At 45.3% G+C, this 22,014-nt stretch overlaps 1 protein-coding gene and 1 long non-coding RNA gene across 5 annotated transcripts in view; one reads left to right on the plus strand and one right to left on the minus strand.

Moving 5' to 3' along the window:
• LOC105472068 (ankyrin repeat domain-containing protein 30B-like) overlaps positions 1–22,014 on the minus strand; it is a 539,363-nt gene that overhangs the window by 14,492 nt on the left and 502,857 nt on the right. The window lies entirely within an intron of this gene.
• Positions 1,352–21,032, plus strand: LOC139356329 (uncharacterized). Of its 4 annotated transcripts, none has more exons than XR_011608019.1 (5): positions 4,015–4,231; positions 4,924–5,068; positions 5,161–5,317; positions 7,429–7,618; positions 20,923–21,032. It is a non-coding gene; the product is annotated as an uncharacterized lncRNA (long non-coding RNA). The 4 variants fall into 4 exon arrangements; XR_011608020.1 differs by lacking the exon at positions 20,923–21,032 and adding an exon at positions 7,928–7,990; XR_011608021.1 differs by lacking the exons at positions 4,015–4,231; positions 20,923–21,032 and adding an exon at positions 1,352–1,544 and having other exon boundaries at positions 7,429–7,956.

Consider the following 22,014-nt stretch of genomic DNA (forward strand, 5'->3'; position numbering starts at 1 on the left):
GAAAAAAAAGCTAAAGAAATAGCAAAAAATTAGACAAAAGAGGGTTCAGACTGAAAACAGCAAAATGCAAGGTCAATGAGTTGGTTAACTGGTTATCAATTGTATTCAAGTGGTTTTGGCCTATGAAGCTAAAGAAGAAAATGAAAAATGGAAATGGGAAAGGTATTCCCTTTAAAAAAATCTGCATGCGCCCACACCATGTTCCATTCAAGCCTGGGAGCTACAGGATTACAAATTCTTATTTAACCAAATGTAAATTTAAGCAGATTAATAAGGAGGCACTTAGCAACATTTTTAAAGAAGCCATCAATAATGAGTTCTGTGATGCATTAAAAATCATCTAAAGTTTCATACAAATTTCCAAGAAGCATCTCCTTTAAGAAATAGCATCACTAGACCAAGGCAGACAGATTGGTTGAGTCCAGGAGTTCAAGACCAACCTGGCCAACATGGTGAAAGCCATCTCTACTAAAAACAAAAACTAGCTGGGCATGGTGATGCACACCTGTAGTCCCAGCTACTAGGGAGCCTGAGGCAGAAGAATCGCTTGAACCTGGGAGATGGAGATTGCAGTGAGCCGAAATCGTGCCACTGCCTTCCAACCTGGGTGACAGAGTAAGACCCTGTCTCAAAAAAAAAAAAAAAAAAAAAAAATTGCATCACTATGTTCACACTGCCTGCAAACATATTAGTGTTATCTTTACCCAACTCTGGAATTTCTAAATCTGAGCTACATGGACCTCTAAAGAATTCATGGATGAACACAATGGGATCCATAAGCCTGCTGAAATTAGAACCATCACATGCACTTCTCTACGGATCAGGGTTGTAGTTTTCACTCTATTATTTTAAAAAGTCAGTGACTTAAGAAAAGTTAAGAAGGCCAAGCACAGTGGCTCACAGTGGCCTGTAACTCCAATGCTTTGGGAGGCCAAGGAACGAGGATCACTTGAGCCCAGGAGATCGAGTCCAGTCTGGGGAAATTAGCCAGGCATGGTGGTGCACATCCATCTGGGAAGCTTGCTTGAGCCCAGGAGTTTCAGGTTACAGAAAGCTAGGATCATGCCATTGTACTCCAGCCTGGGTGATAAAGACACTCTCTCTAAAAAATAAAAACATAAAAAAAGATAAGAGATGTTCTAGAAGAATGCATGTACTTAAGTATCGCACTTCTTAGTGTATCTTCTCTAACATCCTGCACACATACTCACATGTACACACACACCAAGTTATTTAGGAGAGAGTGCATCAACTGAAAATCTATGTATAATATTTTGCTATTACATCAATTCTGTTTGATAGACATTCTATCATCAATAGCAAAAGAAACCTTTTTCAGGATCAGCCGCGAACATGGGCTAATTAGGAGTTGCAAAGTGACAGACTTACACTCCCCCGTCTTATTTTCTCCACAGCCTGCCACCGTTCTGAAGTTCTCACGCTTGCAGTGGTTCCTTTTAAAAATATACGGTTGAAGAATTAGCGTGTTAGCTAGCTTCCACTTAGCACAGAACAGGACCTCAAGAAAAAGGATTCTGGAACAGGTACATTTTGGTTGGTGGGGCTGAGAACAAAGAGAATGGGGGCAGGGGGTGGCCACAGTCTACAAGCTGAGGATAGATAAGATGCCATCAGGCGGACACTTCTTTGACTTCACCCACTGGTCTTGGGTTGCACTGCTTCTGGGTCCCTGGGTCAACAGATCCTCCCATGGGAGGATCTCAGGAGCTCACTCACTAAAGCCAAAAATAGCAACATATGCCCAATTGCAAGAGATTTCTGCTACTCTCCCTTCTGCCACCCTCCACCCTATCAAATGAAGAGAACATTCCATGCTCATAGATAGGAAAAATCAATATTGCTAAAATGGCCATACTTCTCCAAATTTACAGATTAAATGCTATTCAGTGCATTGAATGTTATAACCCAGATTCTAACCCTGTGCCATGTGTAAGTGGCCAGTGTGGAAGAACTCAGATATGCTCCTTAAAAAATACTGAGGTCGAAATAATACCACACATCTACATCTTTGACAAACCTGACAAAAACAAGAAATGGGGAAAGGATTCCCTATTTAATAAATGGTGCTGGGAAAGTAGAAAGCTGAAACTGGATTCTTTCCTTACTCCTTATACAAATATTAATTCAAGATGGATTAGAGACTTAAATGTTAGACCTAAAACCATAAAAACCCTAGAAGAAAACCTAGGTAATACCATTCAGGACATAGGCATGGACAAGGACTTCATGTCTAAAACACCAAAAGCAACGGCAACAAAAGCCATAATTGACAAATGGGATCTAATGAAACTAAAGAGCTTCTGCACTGCAAAAGGAACTACCATCAGAGTGAACAGCCAACCTACAGAATGGGAGAAATTTTTTGCAATCTACTCATCTGACAAAGGGCTAATATCCAGAATCTACAAAGAACTCAAACAAATTTACAAGAAAAAAACAACCCCATCAAAAAGTGGGCAAAGGATATGAACAGACACTTCTTAAAAGAAGATTTATACAGCCAACAGACACATGAAAAAATGCTCATCATCACTGGCCACCAGAGAAATGCAAATCAAAACCACAATGAGATACCATCTCACACCAGTTAGAATGGCAATCATTAAAAAGTCAGGAAACAACAGGTGCTGCAGAGGATGTGGAGAAATAGGAACACTTTTACACTGTTGGTGGGACTGTAAACTAGTTCAATAATTGTGGAAAACAGTGTGGCGATTCCTCAAGGATCTAGAACTAGAAATACCATTTGACCCAGCCATCCCATTACTGGGTATATACCCAAATGATTATAAATCATGCTGCTATAAAGACACATGCACACGTATGTTTATTGTGGCACTATTCACAATAGCAAAGACTTGGAACCAAACCAAATGTCCATCAGTGACAGACTAGATTAAGAAAATGTGGCACATACACACCGTGGAATACTATGCAGCCATAAAAAAGGATGAGTTCGTGTCCTTTGTAGGGACATGGATGCAGCTGGAAACCATCATTCTCAGCAAACTATGTCAAGAACAGAAAACCAAACACCACATGTTCTCACTCATAGGTGAGAATTGAACAATGAGATCACTTGGACACAGGAAGGGGACCATCACACACTGGGACCTATTGTGGCGAGGGGGTAAGGGGAGGGATAGCATTAGGAGATATACCTAATGTAAATGATGAGTTGATGGGTGCAGCACACCAACATGGCACAAGTATACATATGTAACAAACCTGCACATTGTGCTCACGTACCCTAGAACTTAAAGTATTAAAAAAAAAAACACTGAGGTCTCAGGACAGGTATAGTGGCTCATGTCTGGAATCCTAGTGTGTCCACAGTTCGTGGGATCTTAGTCTCGCTGACTTAAAGAATGAAGCCGAGGACCCTCGAGATGAGTGTTACAGTTCTTAAAGATAGTGTGTCCGGAGTTTGTTCTTTCAGATGTTCAGACGTGTCCAGAGTTTCTTCCTTCTAGTGGGTTCGTGGTCTCACTGACTTCAGGAGTGAAACCACAGACCTTCACCGTGAGTGTTACAGTTCATAAAGGTTGCGCTTCGGGAGTTATTTGTTCCTCCCGTCTGGAGTTGTTCCTTCCTGCTGATGGGTTCCTTGTCTTGCTGGCTTCAGGAGTGAACCTGCAGATCTTCACAGTGAGTGTTACAGTTCTCAAAGGGGGCACGGACCCAGAGTCAGCAACAGCAAGATTTACTGTGAAGAGCAAAACAACAAAGCCACTACTGCTTAGAAGAGGACCTCGTCAGGTTGCCACAGCTGGCTTGGGTGGCCTGCTTTTAGTCCTTTATCTGGCCCCACCCACATCCTACTGATTGGTCCATTTTGCAGAGAGCTGATTGGTCCATTTTGACAGTGTGCTGATTACAAACCTTTAGCTAGACACAGAGTGTGTTTACAAACCTTTAGCTAGACACAGAGTGCTGATTGGTGCGTTTACAATCCTTTAGCTAGACACAAAAGTTCTCCAAGTCCCTCATCTGATTAGCTACACACAGAGCTCTGATTGGTGTGTTTACAATCCTTTAGCAAGTCACAAAAGTTCTCCAAGTCCCCACCTGTCCGAGAAGCCCAGCCGGCTTCACGTCTCACTGGCACTTGCTTGGGGACTTTGCAGTACGTAGCCCCAGTAGCCCAGAGGGAGCTCATCCCAGACAATCAAGAGGAAAACAAGGGAAGCGCGGAAGAGAGGGAGACCTGGTATGTATCATGGCCAAGGATCCCGCAAAGAGAGAACGGCGGTCCACGCATGGGATTCAGCCTTCGATCAAGTCCAGCAAGTGCTGGCTGGCCGCACTGATTGTGGGTCTTGCGGAGCCGGCGCCCACCGGGAACCCGCGCTGGGCCGCGAGAGCCGCGCGCAGCCCGGGCTCCCGCCCGCGCGTCTCCCTCCACACCTCCCTGTGAGCAGAGGGAGCCGGCTCTGGCCTTGGCCAGCCCCTGAGAGGGGCCCCCACAGCGCAGCGGCGGGCTGAAGGGCTCCTAGAGCGGGGCCAGAGCGGACGCCGAGACCGAGGAGGCGCCGAGAGTGAGCTAGGGTTGCTAGCACGTTGTCACCTCTCACTAGCACTTTGGGAGGCCGAGGTGGGTTCTCTGGAGTTGGAGACCAGCCTGGGCAAGCTCGGCAACAGAGGGAGACTCCATCTCAAGAAAAAAAAAAAAAAAAAAAAAAAAAAAAGACACGGTGTAAGAAAAGGGCAGGCAGCACCATTGCAAGCTGGAACCAGAATGATATCACCCCTGAGAGGTCCTTCTTTTTGAAAATCGCATTGTCTCTTATGAATCCTGATGTTCTGAAAAAAATATGTGAGCTACTTTGGCTAAGTTGCAAATGATGGTAGAGTAAATTCTCAAGACTGTATTTTCATGCTGTTTCCTCTCTTTCAACGTAGGAGACAATGACTTGGCCCAGCAGCTAGCAGTTCTCTGGCAGAGAAATCCCTGGGCCCAGCCGGTCTATGAGAGAGTACATGTTCATCCGCTTCACCTTGGACTCCAGTGTAACCAGGGCAGGCTTCAGTGCATCCTTTCACAAGAGTAATGAGTTTAAATATTTTTTTAATCCCATTTTATCCCATCTCGTCTCATTTCCTCTCACTTTCTCTCTTCCTAATATTTTTGGGCACCAGGACACAAGGCAAGTCAGAGGACATGGATCTCTGCCAGGCTCTGGATGGCTGGCTCCCCTTATGTCAATGCTGAGTCCTGATCCAAAGCACTGTAGCCAAGTCGTACAAAAGTGTCCTGCTTCAGGTCTCTGGGTGGGGCATCGTCACTCTAGAAGAGGTATGTCCATGGAATGCATGAGACAGAGCTTTAAAGCATTTTTTTCAGCCTAGCTGAGGGCTGGAACTAGAGCACCGCTCATATCCATAACTCATCGAAGGAGCAAAACATCATCATTGATCCTTATAAATCACTTGGTTAAAGTCATCCATTTGAGAGTTGGCAGGAAGAGTTTGTTACTCTTGAAATATGAACTTGATGAGTGAAAAACAGGCACCATATATGGGATGCCATCTTGCGCAGTATGATTGAGACTTTTCAAACTTGACATGTGAAGTCCAGTAATAGCCTTAAATCCAAACTAAATGAAACATAATAAAGTAGTCCATGGAGGAGTGAAAGACTCCCATGTTTTTAACTGAAAAACATAATTTTAAAGTAGATTCTCAACCTAACATTAAAAATTAATCTAATATTTCCTGCATGCTTTTATATACCTTTTATAAAGTAGGGAGCAACTGATGATAAATTGTGTTCCTCACGCTCAAGAGACGCAGGCTGCATTGTGGCTTAAGAGCATGGGCTTTGCAATTAGACCTAAGATAAATTTTCATGCTGCAATTTGACTAGCTGTGTGAGCTGTCTACCCTTCCTTGCTGATGAGCTTCTAGTCCCTGATGACTGGAGAATTAATCATGTATATATTAATATGTATGACAGCTCATTATACATACATACATGTATACATATGTATGTATATAGTGAGGGTAGAACCACTGTAATTGATTCATATGTGTGCATATATATGTGTGTGTATATACATATATAATATATATAATATATATATATAAATATGTGTATCTATGAGTGTGTGTGTATGTGTGTGTGTGTGTGTGTATTTGGCAGCTCCTTGTCTAGAATGTATTTCAAATTTAACCTGTGATATAATGGACTTTGGAGACTCATAAGCAGGGAGGATGGGTGGGGTATGAGGGATAAAAAACTACATATTGGGTGTAATGTATACTAGTCAGGTAACAAGTGCACTAAAATCTCAGACTTCACCAGTATGCAATTCATCCATGCAACCAAAAACCACTTGTACCCCAATTAGATAGATAGATAATCGATAACAAAAAAAGTTAACCTTTGAAAACTGAACACTTTATTCCTACCCTTTTCCATGTCACCCCTGCCCATAATTCCATACTCCTCACAATGTTAGCAAATGGAAAGTACATTTTTCTCATTATTTAAGTCAAAAATCTTGAAGTTATTTTTGACTTTTCTGTTTGTCTCACACTTAACCATCAACAAATCACTCTGGCTGTACCCTCACAATGTATCTAGATTGCAACCACGCCTCTCCATTTCTGTTGCTACCAGCCTAGCCCTTGTGCCTATCATCTCTCCTTGGCCTCAGGCAGTCCCCTTTTTATTGGACACTCTGCTCCTGCCCTTCCCTGCCCTCCACTCCTTACAGTCTAAGGACTGCACATAGAGTGATATTTTCAAACGTAAGTGAGATCATGCCATTCTGATGCCCAAAACCCTTTGTCTTCCTCTTCTTACTCAGAATAAGTCTTTTCAGTTTCCCGCATGACCTGGACATGCTACCTTTGGAATCTTTCATTCTGCCTCATCCATTCTGACTTCCATGATGTACCTCTACCACATCAAGCCTTTACACTAACTGTTTTCTGAACTGGAATGTTTTCTCCCACATAACCATCTGACTTGATTCTTTATTTCGTTAATGTCTCTGCTAAGATGTTACTCCAATGATGTGGCTTTTCTAACTTAACTCTCACAATAAGGTACCCTTCTCCCTCCTCCCATCCATTTTTCTTTATAGAATTTATCACCATCTCACGTATTATGTATTTGTTTATTGTATGTCTTCCCCATCTACAAAGAAATCTTTATGAAACAGGTAATTTGTCTTCATTACTTACCTCTATATCCCATATCTCAACAACCACCACAAACTGGGTAGCCAACAGCACGTGCTCAATACATACTTGTTATACTGACCATTTCCTACGCTCTGGCTATATTTTCAAGCATTTTTATTGCCTACACTTTGAAAACCCCCCAAGGAAACTAAGAAAGCATAAAAATCCAGTTGCCAATCCTATTCAAGTAACCTACCTTTGTTTCTTTGTGGGAAGGCTGCGGTGGATATTTGCATGCAGACAAGGGATCATCACATCCCCCAAGTATCTGGAGACCTATTCATCCAACCTCAACTGTTCTTGGGACGTCCTGGTCCAAAGTGGCCTGACCATTGCTGTTCATTTTGAACAGCCTTTCCAGATTCCAAATGGAGATTCTTCTGGCCACCAGGGTGATTACTTCGTGGTAGGTCTTGCTTGCTACCCTTTCTAATTACGTTTTCCATAGACTTTACTCAGAAAACAAAGTGATAATTTTTCTCTCCTGGACATAAATGGATAAGAATTACGTACTCCTTCTTTTGCAATGTAAAGGAGTTGATGTGATTTTAATTTGTCTTTCTTGCTAAGAAATGGTCCTGATATTCTCCACTCGTTGGAGCCTGTGGAGGGAATGGTCATTTTTGTGGCAGCCGTGCTTCACCGACTCTGTTCACCTCGGATAATCAAATGTTTGTTCAGTTAATTTCTGATTATAGACCGTGGCTGCCTGCAGGACTTCGTGGCTGCCCAGGTTCTGGTTTCCATTTGGAGCCGCGCTGTGAGTCAGAACACCTGGGCGCGGAGAGTAGGCAACTGCCTGAGGTGACCGACCGAGGAGGAGGGTAGTCTGGGACACCTGGAAGGGCCACAGCATGCCGATGACCCTCGCCAGGACCTCATTTGACCCGAACAAGCACCGACCCATCGAGACCTCCTCGGTGCACAGCGACAGCCCGAAAGGTCCTGATGAGGCCATAGGACCAGCAGTCACTTACGTGGCCGCCCAACCTGGGTCGAGCCCTTCCCGCAGCCCCAAGCGAGGCAGGGTCCTCGTAGCACCCAGTCTGCTCTACCTCCTTCACCCAGGGGTGGCTGCAATGGGAAACGCCTCAGAAAAGAGGTCCAAGTACCCCTAGGAGGCTGGGGACGTCCATGGAGAGTCCTCCCGTCTCAGAGTCCATTATGGAGGCACGACAGGGAGCCTTTCCCTGCGCGTGGTCAGGCTGCCCTGGAAAGCTCCCTGTGCGACCAGCTGACCTGTGGCTCCCAGACCGCTGGGGAGCAGCAGCCCCCCTGTCTGCTGAGTGAGAACCTTTGGGACGGACCCCCTCAGGGAGCTCCATGGCAGGGAGTTCTACCCCCAGCAGGATTCTGCCATGGAAAGCACGCTGGCCAAGGCTCTGTGAGGCACTGCCCTTGGGGGCCACGGAGGGATGGACCCTGAACGGACACTACTGTGTCTGGAATTGGTGGGTTCTTGGTCTCACTGACTTCAAGAATGAAGCCACTGACCCTCACTGTCAGTGTTACAGTTCTTAAAGATGGTGTGTGGGAGTTTGTTCCTTCAGACTCGGATGTGTCTGGAACGTCTTCCTTCTGGTGGGCTAGTGATCTCACTGTCAGGACTGAAGCTGCAGACCTTTGTGGTGAGCATTACAGCTCTTAAAGGCAGCCTGGACCCAAAGAGTGAGCAACAGCAAGAATTATTGCAAGGAGCCAAAGAACAAAGCTTCCACCAGTGTGGAAGGGGACCCTATTGGATTGCTGCTGGCTCCGGCAGCCTGCTTTTATTCTCTTATCTGGCTCCACCCACATCCTGCTGATTGGTCCATTTTACAGAGAGCTGATTGGTCTATTTTACAGAGAGCTGATTGGTCCGTTTTGGCAGAGTGCTGATTGGTGTGTTTACAATCCTTGAGCTAGACACAGAGTCGCAGAGTGCTAGTTAGCTAGATACAGAGTTAGCTAGATACAGAGTACCAATTGGTGTATTTGCAAACCTTGAGCTAGACACAGAGTGCTGATTGGTGTATTTACAAACCCTGAGCTACACAGAGTGCTAATTGGTGCACATACAATCCTCTGGCTAGATATAAAAGTTATTCAAGTCCCCATCCAGTTCAGGAGCCCAGCTGGCTTCACCCAGTGGATCCTGCACCAGGGCTGCAGGTGGAGCTGCCCACCAGTCCCCAGCCGCACCTGCACTCCTCAGCCCTTGGGCTGTCAATGGGACCAGGCGCCATGGAGCAGGGGGCAGTGCCCACCAGGGGAGGCTCAGGCTGAACAGGAGCCCACCACAGGGGGAGGAGCTCAGACATGGCGGGCTGCAGGTCCCAAGCCCTGTCCCCCTAGGAGACAGCTAAACCCAGGGAGAATTTGAGTGCAGTGCCAGCGGGCCGGCACTGCTGGGGGACCCAGCACAACCTCCACAGCTGCTGGCCAGGGTGCTAAACTCCTCACTGCCCTGGGCTTGTGGTGCCAGCCGGCCGCTCCATGTGCAGGGCCCACTGAACCCGTGCCCGCACTTGTGCCCGCTGGAACTCGCACTGGCCCGTGAGCACGATGTGCAGCCCTGGTTCCTGCCCGGGCCTCTCCCTCCACACCTCCCCACAAACAGAAGGAGGCAGCTTCGGCCTCAGCCAGCCCAAAGAGTGGCTCCCACAGTGCCATGGCAGGCTGAAGGGCTCCTCAAGCACTGCCAGAGTGGACGCCGAGGCCAAGGAGGTGCCCCTAGAGTGAGGGCTGCTAGCACATTGTCACCTCTCAATCCCCCCTCTAAACAGGACACCCCAACTGCTGTTGGGAATATGGCCAATGACTGCTCTAGCTACTTCCTGCTGGATAGAGGCGATGAAGGGGCCCTGCAGTTGTAGTGTCCTCCAGAGGGGAGCTCTCTAGGCCAGTGAAAGTGCCAGCGGGTGGTCCAGGGGTCCTCAGTAGAAGTCGTTAGTTGAGTTCATTTGTGGTTCCATTTGTAAGACCATCTGTAGCTTGATGGCCTTGATTCTAGAGGAAGCAAATTTGATGAGAAGGTTAAAGATACAGGGCCCAAAGGCGAGTAACAGCAAGATGGCTGCCACAAGACCTAGAAAGGGGAGAAGCCATGTTGCCCAACTCCAGAGGTTGGTATAAGAATTTGAAAGGTGTTGTCTGATTTCAGAAGCCTTTTCCTGTAAATGCCAGGTGGCATCTCCTACTATCCCTGACTGGTTAGTGTAAAAACAACACTCTTCCCCTAAGAAGGCGCAGAGTCCTCCTTTCTCAGCAGTGAGGTGGTCTAGGCCTCAGCAGTTTTGGAGAGTCACTGATGCTAAAGAGTCTGTTTGGGATGTGAAGTAAGGATAGATTTCATTATTTCTTGCAAACTGTCTGAGAAATTCTTTCAGAGTGTGTGGTAGTAAGATAATGAAGTAGATAAACCAGCTATTCTGGTTCCTGTAGCAGTAGCCATTCCTAACCCAATAAGTAGGGTTATTAGTTGTATGGCTCTGCACTGACAGACTTGAGCTTTAAGGGACACTAATAAGGTCTGATTTCCTGGGGCAATATTAATGTTGAGACTTAGAAAGACTAAGGTGCAGGTGCCTGTCCAGTTAGTGGGGAGGCAGATATAGGTCGATGTTCCACATAAGAAGAATATACCTTGACTGGGTATACAGAACTTTACCCTGGTTTTTAAAGGAATAGGGTATGCTGTTTTTTCTTTACTACTTCCATCTCTCTTTCTTTCTCTTCGACTTCTCCTTTGTCTCTCTTTCTCTCTGACTCCCTGTTTGTCTCTTTGTCTCTTTCCTTCTTTGACTTTCTGTCTCTCTGTCTCTTCCTCTTTCTCCTTCTCTTTATCTCTCCTGTTTCTTCTTCTCTCTTTCTCTGACTTCCTCTTTCTCTCTTTTCATCTTGCTGGTCTTTCCCAGCCTCTGCCAGCTGCTTATGCTGCTGTTTTCTCCTCTCCTTCCCATTTTGATGGCTTTGGCAGTGTAAGACTGACACCTTCTTGGGTATTTGCACTGCATGCAACAACTCTATAATTTCCTTGCAGCATTTAATAGGGGTTCCTCCAGAGGTTAGGAACTCCCTTTCTTTCCATATTGCAGCATGGGCATGTAGGATTAGATAAGCATACTTGTTATCTATATACACATTTATTCTTTTTCCCTTTCCTGGCTCTAAGGCTCGGGTAAGTGCCACTAGTTCTGCTAACTGGGCACTGGTCCCTGGGGGAAGAGGCTTACTTTCAAGTACGGTTACATCACTAACTATGGCATAACCTGCCCTTGATATCCCATTCTCCACAAATGAGCTTCCATTGGTATATAGGTTAAGGTCAGTATTAGATAAGGGGACTTCTAAGAGATCATGTTGGGCAGCATAAGTCTGGACTATAATTTGTTGGCAGTCATGACCAATTGGTTCTCCATCCTCTGGGAGAAAAGTGGGAGGGTTGAGGGCCACACACATATGTATTTGAAGCACCGGTCCCTCAAGTAGTAGTGCCTGGTATCTAAGTAGGCAGTTGTCTGATAGCCATAAACTTCCTTTGGCACCTAGTGTACCATTTACATCACGAGTAGTCCAGACAGTGAGATCCTTTCCTTGTATTATCTTGATAGCCTCTGATACTAAGCCACTGCCGCAACTACCCATAAACAGTGAAGCCAGCCTTTTGCTACTACATCGATTTCCTTGCTTAGATATGCCACTGGTTGTGGGACTGTCCCACAAGTCTGAGTAAGGACTCCAAGAGCTATACCTGCTCTCTCTGTGACATATAGAGAGAAGTTTTGTCCTGTGGGAAGGCTTAAAGCTGGAGCTTGTACTAGGACCTGAAGGCTGTTTCTGCCTCTGGTTCCCATCCTACTAGATGAGCATTTGCCCTCTGGGTTTCCTTGATTAGAGTATAGAGGGGCCTGGCTATCTAGCTGTATCCGGGGATCCATAATCGGCAAAAGCCAGTAATTCCAAGGAACCCCCGCAACTGTTTTAATGTCTTAGGGTGAGGATAAGCCAGTATAGGCTGTATTCATTCCTTGATGAGGGCCCTGGTGCCCCTGGCTAAGATTAGGCCTAGATATTTGACCTGCTGTTGGCAAAGCTGGGCCTTCGACCTAGACACCTTGTACCCTTGATTAGCTAGAAATTTCAAGAGATCTAGAGTAGCCCGCTGGCATGAGGCTTCTGAACTGGTAGCCAAAAATAAATCATCCACATACTGAAGGACCAGAGTTCCTGGACTTGAGAAGTGGCCTAGATCTTGGGCCAGTGCCTGACCAAACGAGTGAGGGCTATCCCTAAACCCTTGAGGCACGACGGTCCATGTAAGTTGGGACGTGTGGTCTGTGGGATCCTCAAAGGCAAAGAGAAACTGGGAGTCAGAGTGCAGGGCAATACAGAAGAAGGCATCCTTGAGGTCCAGAACAGTGAACCATTCTGCTTCCTCTGGTATTTGAGAGAGCAAGGTATAGGGGTTGGGTACAACTGGATATAGAGGAATTACTGCCTCATTGATGGGCCTAAGATCTTACACTAGTCTCCACTGACCATTTGGTTTTTGTACTCCTAGAATTGGGGTGTTGCAAGGACTGCTGCATTTCCTTACTAAGCCTTGAGCTTTTAAATGTTTAACAATATCCTGTAATTCTTTATGAGTTTCAGGTCTTAAGGGATATTGCCTTTGATAAGGAAAAGTGGTGGAAATTTTTAACCTGATTTGGACTGGGTAGGCATTTTTTGCCCTTCCAAATTGTCCTTCTAATGTCCAGACTTCAGGGTTGGTTTCCTTCTCAAGTAGGGGACAATAAATTGGTAACTTGTTCCCCATATTCATGTATTATTATTAGCCTTGGCTAATATGTCCCTCCCTAATAAGGGTGTGGGACTTTCAGGCATAACAAGAAAGGCATGTGAAAAGAGCAAAATCTCCCAATTACAACTGAGGAGATGGGAGAAATACCTGGTTACAGGCTGTCCAGGATCTCTTGAATGGTAACAGACCTTGAGGACAGTTGTACAGGACAGGAGATTAACACTGAGAAGGCCGCGCCAGTGTCCAGGAGGAAGTTAATTTCCTGGCCCTCAATGGTTAAGCGTACCTGGGGCTCAATGAGGGTGATGATGAGTTGGCACTTGCCCTAGGCACCCTCAGTCCTGTTGTTGGATCATCTGGTTGGGGGCTTCTGACCCAGAGAACCTTCACCCTCTGGGGCAGTGCACCTTCCAGTGATTGCCTCGGCATAGTGGACATGGACAAGGGGGCAGCTTGTTTCTCATTGGACAATCTTTTTTAAAGTGTCCTAGTAAACCACACTGAAAACAAAGCCTACTGAGTGATTGGCCTGCTCCATTTTCTGTCCTCTCTGAACCACCAAGGTTTGTTTGTCTGAAGGCCATGACTAAGTCTGTGGCCTTTCTCTGATCTCGTTTTTCCTTTTGGACCTGTTGCTCTTGGTCCCTATTATAGAATACCGAGATTGCCAGGTTTAACAAAGCCTCCAAATTTTGTTCAGGGCCCAGGGCTTGCTTTTGAAGCTTTCTCCTGATATCTGCAGCTGACTGGGTAATAAACTTATCTTTTAGAATCAACTGACCCTCAAGTGATTCAGGTGACAGGGGAGTATATTTTCTTAAGGCCTCCCGTAGCCACTCGAGGAAGGTAGAAGGATTTTCTTCCTTTCCCTGAGTTATGGTGGACATCATTGCATAATTCATGGGCTTTTTCCTAATTCTCCTTAGTCCTTCTAGAACACAGGTCAACAGATGTTTACGACTCCAGTCCCCATGATCTGAGTCAAGGTCCCAGTGGGGAGCCATACTGGGGATGGCTTGCTGACCAGTAAGGAATTTATCCCTTTCTTCAGCTGTCATTCTATCATTTACTTGACTAAGATACCAGGTATCTCAAAACTCTCAGGCTGCAGCCAAAGCCGCATTCTTTTCATTAAAGGTCAGGGTTTGGTCTAACAATAGCATGACATCCCTCCAAGCGAGGTCAAAGGTTTGCCCTAGACCCTGTAGGACATCTGTGTACCTCTCAGAATCATCTGAAAACTTCCGCAGGTCTTCCTTGATCTGCTTTAAATCAGAGAAGGAGAAGGGGACATGTACCCGGGTTGGGCCGAATTCCACCCCCCCACCACCACAGCTTGAAGGGGACATAACCAATAGCCTGAGGGTTTTTGTGGTCCTTTGGAGATTTATTTGCTTATTTCCTTCTGGGCAGGAGAGATTAGAGGAGGATTATCATTAATAGGAAGGGGAGCTTTAGGGAGACTAGGATATGGGGGTAAGCTAAGAGGTCCTCCTGTGGGATGTAAATTGCAAGTTTTGCATAGTTGTGTATTCTCCCTCAATGAAAGAAAGCTTGGACATAAGGTATTTTACTCCATTTGCCTTCCCTGTTACAAAAAAAGTCAAGCTGCAAGACAGTATTGTAATTTGTACTTCCCTCAGGTTACCATTTTTCCCCATCACAGAGAAAATATTGGGGCCAAGCGGTAGTGCAGAAAAAAATAAGCTGCTTCTTTTTCAGGATTTGTGGGTCAAATTGGTCCCAATAGCTTAGGACGCATTTCAAGGGTGAGCTTGTTGATGCCTGAGTGTTTCCCATCTGAAAGACAAAACCGCCTGTGGTTTTGGTTTGTTTTGTTTCTCCCCCTGCCCAAGAACCTGCAACGGTCCCTCGACCCTGCTGATCAGATCAGGCCGGGCGTGGTGGCTCACGCCTGTAATCCCAGCACTTTGGGAGGCCGAGGTGGGCGGATCACAAGCTCAGGAGATCGAGACCACGGTGAAACCCTGTCTCTACTAAAAATACAAAAAATTAGCCGGGCGCGGTGGCGGGCGCCTGTAGTCTCAGCTACTCGGGAGGCTGAGGCAGGAGAATGGCGTGAACCCGGGAGGCGGAGCTTGCAGTGAGCCGAGATCACGCCACTGCACTCCAGCCTGGGAGACAGAGCAAGACTCCGTCTCAAAAAAAAAAAAAAAAAAAAAAAAAAAGAACAGTTGTGCTCACCAACACACCAGCAGAAACACTAGCTTTTCCCCTAGACCACATGGAGGACTGAGGAAGGTCGGATTCAGTAGCCCTTACCAATGCATTCTCGAAAACCTGCACTCTTGCCTGTCCACCCAGACCATATGGCGGGCTGGACCGAGAAAAATCAGATTTAGTGGCCCTTACTGATGCATTCTCAAAAACCTGTACCTGTTAGAGTTCTAAGTATTCTCCTGTTAGTATTGGGACTTTATCCCTGTCCTATAAAGATGTTATGACACAAAAATGAAGTGGAGGGGCATACCCTGAGGGAAAGAAGGGATCTCCAGGGTTGGAAGAGTGACACCTTTTGTCCTCACTTATATGAACAGGAAGGATACAATTGCTGACATTCCCCATATCCCAGCTTCAGGAATAGCTTTTGTTAGGTCTGTTAATCTGAGGAGGGACCCTAAAATTCCAGATAGTCCCCCCTACAACAGGGATTTAGGCAAAAATTGGTGAGCCTGGGTGCCTAAAGAAGGAAACAGAGTCCTGGAGTTCATACTAGAAGTCATTCTTATAGGAGAAACTAGAAAAGCACCAGAGATGGGGAGCAATTTTTAGAAGCAGGACAAACCTCACAGAAGAGAGGCAAGAAAAAGTTTGTCTGGCAGGCACTGGAACCCAGGGGGCAAGGGTCAGGTAGATGGAATAGATGGGTGAGTCTTGCTTGAGTGACATACCTTTGAGAGTTCTGCTCATGGCCACAGGGTCCACCAACCTGTTGTCAGGACCCCGGAGCTGCATGGCTTTCCTCTCAGTTGACCCTCTGCTCAGCCCAGAAGTACAGGAAAAGCGGAAGCTGGTTCTAGGCAAACCAACGCTCCCAACTCTGAAGAGTCAGGGGTTGTTAGAGAGCCCTTTCCCAGAAAGCCTGACACCCATGTCTTAAGTCCGGCGGCCATGCTAGTAGCTTTTAACTGGCCAACAGGTGCCCGGTATTTAACCCCCAAATTCTAAGGAAAAATACAACAGAATAGAAGGTGCAAGGGGTCTGTTGGTGCTCACCACTTGGTGATAGTTGATGTCCCAGTGTTTGGCAATAGGCGAAAGTCTCACTGCATGATGATAGGTGAAAGTCTCAGTGCTTGGCGATAGCCTATAGTCCCTTCGTGGTCACCAAAGTGTGTCCAGAATTGGTGGGTTCTTGGTCTTACTGACTTCAAGAATGAAGCTGTAGACACTCGCGGTGAGTGTTACAGTTCTTAAAGATGGTGTATCCGGAGTTTGTTCCTTCAGACATTCAGATGTGTCTGGAGCTTCTTCCTTCTCCTGGGTTCGTGGTCTCACTGTCAGGAGTGAAGCTGCAGACCTTTGTGGTGAGTGTTACAGCTCTTAAAGGCAGCATGGACCCAAAGAGTGAGCAGCAGAAAAATTCATTGCAAAGAGTGAAAGAACAAAGCTCCCAGGGTGTAGAAGGGGACCCCAGCAGAGTGCCACTGGCTGGCTCAGGCAACCTGTTTTTATTCCCTTATCTGGCACCACCCACATCCTGCTGATTGGTCCATTTTACAGAGAGCTGATTGGTCTATTTTACAGAGAGCTGATTGGTCCGTTTTGACAGAGTGCTGATTGATGCCTTTACAATCCTTGAGCTAGACACAGAGTGCTAGTTAGCTAGATACAGAGTTAGCTAGATGTAGAGTACCAATTTGGTGTGTTTACAAACCCTGAGCTAGACACAGAGTGCTGATTGGTGCATTTACAATCCTAGTCCTCCAAGTCTCCCCTAGGTTAGCTGGATACAGAGTACCAATTGGTGTATTCACAAACCCTGAGCTAGACACAGAGTGCTGATTGGTGCACATACAATCCTCTGGTTAGATATAAAAGTTCTCCAAGTCCCCATTAGTTCAGGAGCCCAGCTGGCTTCACCCAGTGGATCCTGCCCTGGGACTGAAGGTGGGGCTGCCTGCCAGTCCCCAACCGCACCTGCACTCCTCAGCCCTTGGGCTGTCCATGGGACTGGGGCCATGGAGCAGGGGAGGGCGCCCGTAGGGGAGGTTCAGGCCACGGGAGCCCACCACAGTGGGAGGAGCTCAGACCTGGCCGGCTGCAGATCCCGAGCCCTGCGCCACCGGGAGGCAGCTAAACCTGGTCAGAATTTGAGTGCAGTGCCCCCAGTGGGCACTACTGGGGGACCCCGCGCAACCTTGGCAGCTGCTGGCCCGGGTGTTCAGCCCCTCACTGCCCTGGGCTGGTGGTGGCTTGGTGTGCGGGCCCACCTAGCCCCTGCCGGCGCCCACGCTTGCGGGAAGTCACTCTGGCCCGGGAGCTCCGTGTGCAGCCCTGGTTCCTGCCCGGGCCTCTCCCTCCACACCTCCCCACAAGCAGAGGGAGGCAGCTTTGGCCTCAGCCAGCCCAGAGAGTGGCTCCCATGGTGCTGTGTTGGGCTGAAGGGCTCCTCAAGTACCGTCAGAGTGGATACCGAGGCTGAGGAGGTGCTGAGAGTGAGGGCTGCTAGCACATTGTCACCTCTCACTACTACTCCCAGGAGACACAGACACGTGGAATAAGTCCCAGAAAAGGCACACTGGCAGCACGGGAAGGCACTGCTCCTTTGTCGCTATTCTGATTTTCCTCTCCTTGCATTGTTTTTAAAAAGCACATTACAGCCTAAGATCAATGTCAACACTGGGTCCCCTTGAAGAAGCAACCCTTTGAACCCCTCTCTGGCTGTTGGATGGAAGGCAAATGCTTTTGGGTTTTCTTCTTCCTTTACTTTTTTGGGGGAGGGTAGCTGGGAGTAGGGAGTGGGGTAAAGCCCACTACTGGGGTAGCATTTTGAAGATTCAACGCTTGTATACGTATGTGCTTCCGGGTGAGTTGACCTGTGGCGTCGCACAGTGATCCTGGGCCCTGTATGCCTGCTGTAGATCAGAACTGTTTTCTTACCTTTAAACGTAATGACGAGTATGCTTCAGTATGTTTAGCAAAATCACTCTCTTGAATCACTTAACTTTTGAGATTAAAAAAAAAAAAAAGCCATACCACAGCTGTCTTTATGCAAGCAAGAGTACAACTACTCCAGCGTGATCTGTCATCTAAAGACTTGAAAACAAAAATAAAGTTACTTATAGTCACTGCGTAAGGAGAGATGGAATGTATTCTAATTAACACAGACCTTTGAAAGGCTACACTAAGTATAGAACTTTTAAACCTTGCTTTGTATGAATTGTACCTTTTGAGCATAAGCTGCACTTTTATCTTCTAATGCAGAGGATAAACAAGTTAAATACATTCTTTGAGGATAGCAGCAGACATTCTGTTTGGCACCACATTACAATGTGCTTATTTATACGATATACACATTTCCTTAGAAATCACGGCCAAGATGTGAGGGTGGAATGCACAAAACAGACGCTGAGGAGAAGGAGGGCAGTGTTTCACAAAATACAAAGAAAAGGACCAAAAGAATTCTAACTCTATTAACTTTTCCAAATATTCCTATCCTTTTAGTTAACATCATCTTATTGTATCATTATGCCACTAAGGGAGAGGGGTTTTGACTCTGTTGGGTTGTATTTGAATGAGTGCATAACAGCCTATATTTGAAGGAAAATATCTCCTTCCCATCTCCTAAAAAACTCCAAATATCAGGTGCAAGAGTTATGTAGAAGGAAAAGAGGCGGAAATAGAAAAAAAAAAAAAAAAAGACCCTTATAAGTAGTGAATGCCAAGGGAAAATACCATGATGATTTCAGAGGAGACTCTGCAAATTAGTCTTTCTTGGAGAACATAGGCAAATAACTATGTATTATTGAAATTTCATCACTGTATCTTTTATATCAATACCCTCACCACTATATATCTTGTATCTCCACAGTATACCATTTACCTGAAAACGTAATTGTGGGTTTTATGAGGCCAGAAAAATGAACTGAGTTTTCATCGTTAACCAAAGACCTCAAATGAGGGGAGTCAACAGTGATCACGGGGGAAAGTGCTTTTTTTTTCAGATGATTTTATTTGATATTTAAAACAGGGAGCTATAGTGCATTCTAGTTTATACTTATGCTCCAACATGTGTTGTGTAAACATAGGGTACCTACCTATTTCATCTGACACATGCTCGTTTCTGATTCAGAATCAGCTTGGGCTCCTGCAGTAGGCCCTGGTCACGGCTGACTCTGACTTCCAATACAAAAGCCATCACTAGCATTCTATAAAGAGAACTGCTCTTAACATTAGGGACTGAGAGAAGTCCATGGGATAAAAAGGAATGGGTTTTCTCATGAGAAAACATGTCAGGAAAATAAAGAACATCTTCTACCTCTGCTTCAGATTTTCAAAATGCTTATTTTAAACCAAGTATTATTTCTGTGTCCAAAATAAGTTTTAAGGATATCTGTTCTTCCATACAAAATAGGTTAGGCTGCCTGCTTCTTACAGAGCTCGTGGATGGTTCTGCTTATGATACTCTGCATGCTACTCTTTAGTGGGTGAGGAGTTTCAGGTTGCCTAGCAACTTGCTGACTTCTAAAACTCATCTTTCCCTCACAGAAAGAAATGAAGGAAAACAAAGCAAAGTCAAAAGTGAAAGACAATCTTTAGAGTTTCAGGAGTAAATCTATATGTGGCTTTTGTCAAGCACTTAGATGGATATCAATGCAGCAACTTGTTTTAAAAAATGAACAATTTGGCCGGGCATGGTGGCTCACACCTGTAATCCCAGCACTTTGGAAGGCTGAGGCAGGCAGATCACCAGAGGTCAGGAGTTTGAGACCAGCCGGACCAACATGGAGAAACCCCATCTCTACTAAAAATGCAAAAATTAGCCAGGTGTGGTGGCGCATGTCTGTAATCCTAGCTACTCGGGAGGCTGAGGCAGGAGAATCACTTGAACCCCAGAGGCAGAGGTTGCAGTGAGCTGAGATCGCGCCATTGCACTGGAGCCTGGGCAACAAGACTGAAACTCCACCTCAAAAAAAAAAAAAATGCACAATTTAACTTCCCAAAAAAGTTGTTACTTGCCTTTTCCAGTTGTTGACAAACACACTAGGGTGTGATATTCTATTTTATGTTATGTTAACGTAATGTATAAACTCAAGGCTTTTTATTCTTTGTGATAAATCCTGTTTTAACATGTCACAAAAGAGGAACCACCATTCTAATTAGATTTACTATATCAAGATGTGGTTCAAATAAGACTACTGGAGTTCAGTGAACACTAAAACTATGAAACAATTACTTTTTCTATTAAAAAACACCATGGATTTAACTTATGAAAATCCAAATATAGGATAGTAATTTTTGTTTATTTTTTAAGCAAACTGAATTTTTGTAAGACTATTGCAGGTGTTTAAAAAGAAAGACAAATCGTATAATCTAATATTGTAAGTAGTTGTCATATTCTGGAAAATTTAATAGTTTTAGAGTTAAGATATCTCCTCTCCTTGGTTAGGGAAGAAGAAAGCTCCTCAGCACTGTGGAACAATGCCCTGGCTTTAAGGTTTAGCTGTACCTCATGCTTCTTCTGAAAATCCTATTTGTTGGTTATAATCACAGAAACTGATTAGTTGGTCAGTTTAAAGTACTCATCACTCTGGATAGACTGAGATGTTCCCTCACAACAGATGATCTGTAGCACTGTAAGATACTGACCTTTACAACTGTTTAATCATTTTATTTTTGTACAGTATTAGTGACTATGTTATTTTGTTTCCTTTTTTTTTTTTTTTTTTTTGTATTTTTAGTGGATACAGGGTTTCACCGTGTTAGTCAGGATGCTCTCGCTCTCCTGATCTCATGACCTGCCCATCTCAGCCTCCCAAAGTTCTGGGGTTAGAGGCGTGAACCATTGTGCCCGTCCCTGTCCCATTTTTGTAAATCAAATGACATTTTAAAAGAGGATTCTGACAGTAGATATTTTGTATGTATGTATTTATGTTGTACAAATAAAAATAATAAATGACAAAAAAATGACTACATTACAAGAGGGCAAATAAACTGTAATATATTTTATTGTGATACCTCCTTGATTTGCTCCAAATCTGTGTGTGGACCTACAGGTCAGCTTTTTTCAGCCGCTCCTTCGTCTTCTGATATAAAATTAATTTTCTTCACGAACCCTCTGGGAAAAATCTGTAGGCTTAGGATGTTATAATGATAAATGGTAGATGAAAAGCTTTAAAAATTCATGTTTATATAATTACTCCTCAGGCCATGGTTCTCTCAACTCAGGGACTCTCCATCCCCCAAACACTAGCCCCCACCTCTCCTCAGAGTCACAGATGTGTCACCCTCACACACAGCAGGAACAAAATTACCACATTTCTCCAACCTTTTACCACATGCAGTGATCAAAATCCCACGCCCAGAAGACCAAATATCACCCTTCCCGTGGCCTCATTGGTAGATGCCCTGCACATGTTTGGGGCATGAACCAGGTCTGATGACAATGACACAGATCTCTCAATGGCTTTCCAAATTACTTGATATCCTACTACACCTTGATAATTCCTTTATTCTTTTTTTTTTTAAAAAAAAATGGAATCTCACTTTGTCACCCAGGCTGGAGTGCAGTGGCACGATCTCAGCTCACAGCAACCTCCACCTCCTATAATTCTCCTGCTTCAGCCTCCCAAGTAGTTGGGACTACAGGCGCATGCCCCCACACCTGGCTAATTTTTTTTTGTATTTTTAGTAGAGATGAGGTTTCACCATGTTGGCCAGGATGGTTTCAATCACCTGACCTCGTGATAGGCCCGCCTTGGCCTCCCAAAGTGCTGGGATAACAGGCTTGAGCCACTGTGGCCAATCTGAAAATTCATTTATTCTTTCATGCT

The sequence above is a fragment of the Macaca nemestrina genome, chromosome 9 (assembly GCF_043159975.1).
Source record: "Macaca nemestrina isolate mMacNem1 chromosome 9, mMacNem.hap1, whole genome shotgun sequence".
In the NCBI taxonomy this organism is placed as follows: Eukaryota; Metazoa; Chordata; class Mammalia; order Primates; family Cercopithecidae; genus Macaca; species Macaca nemestrina.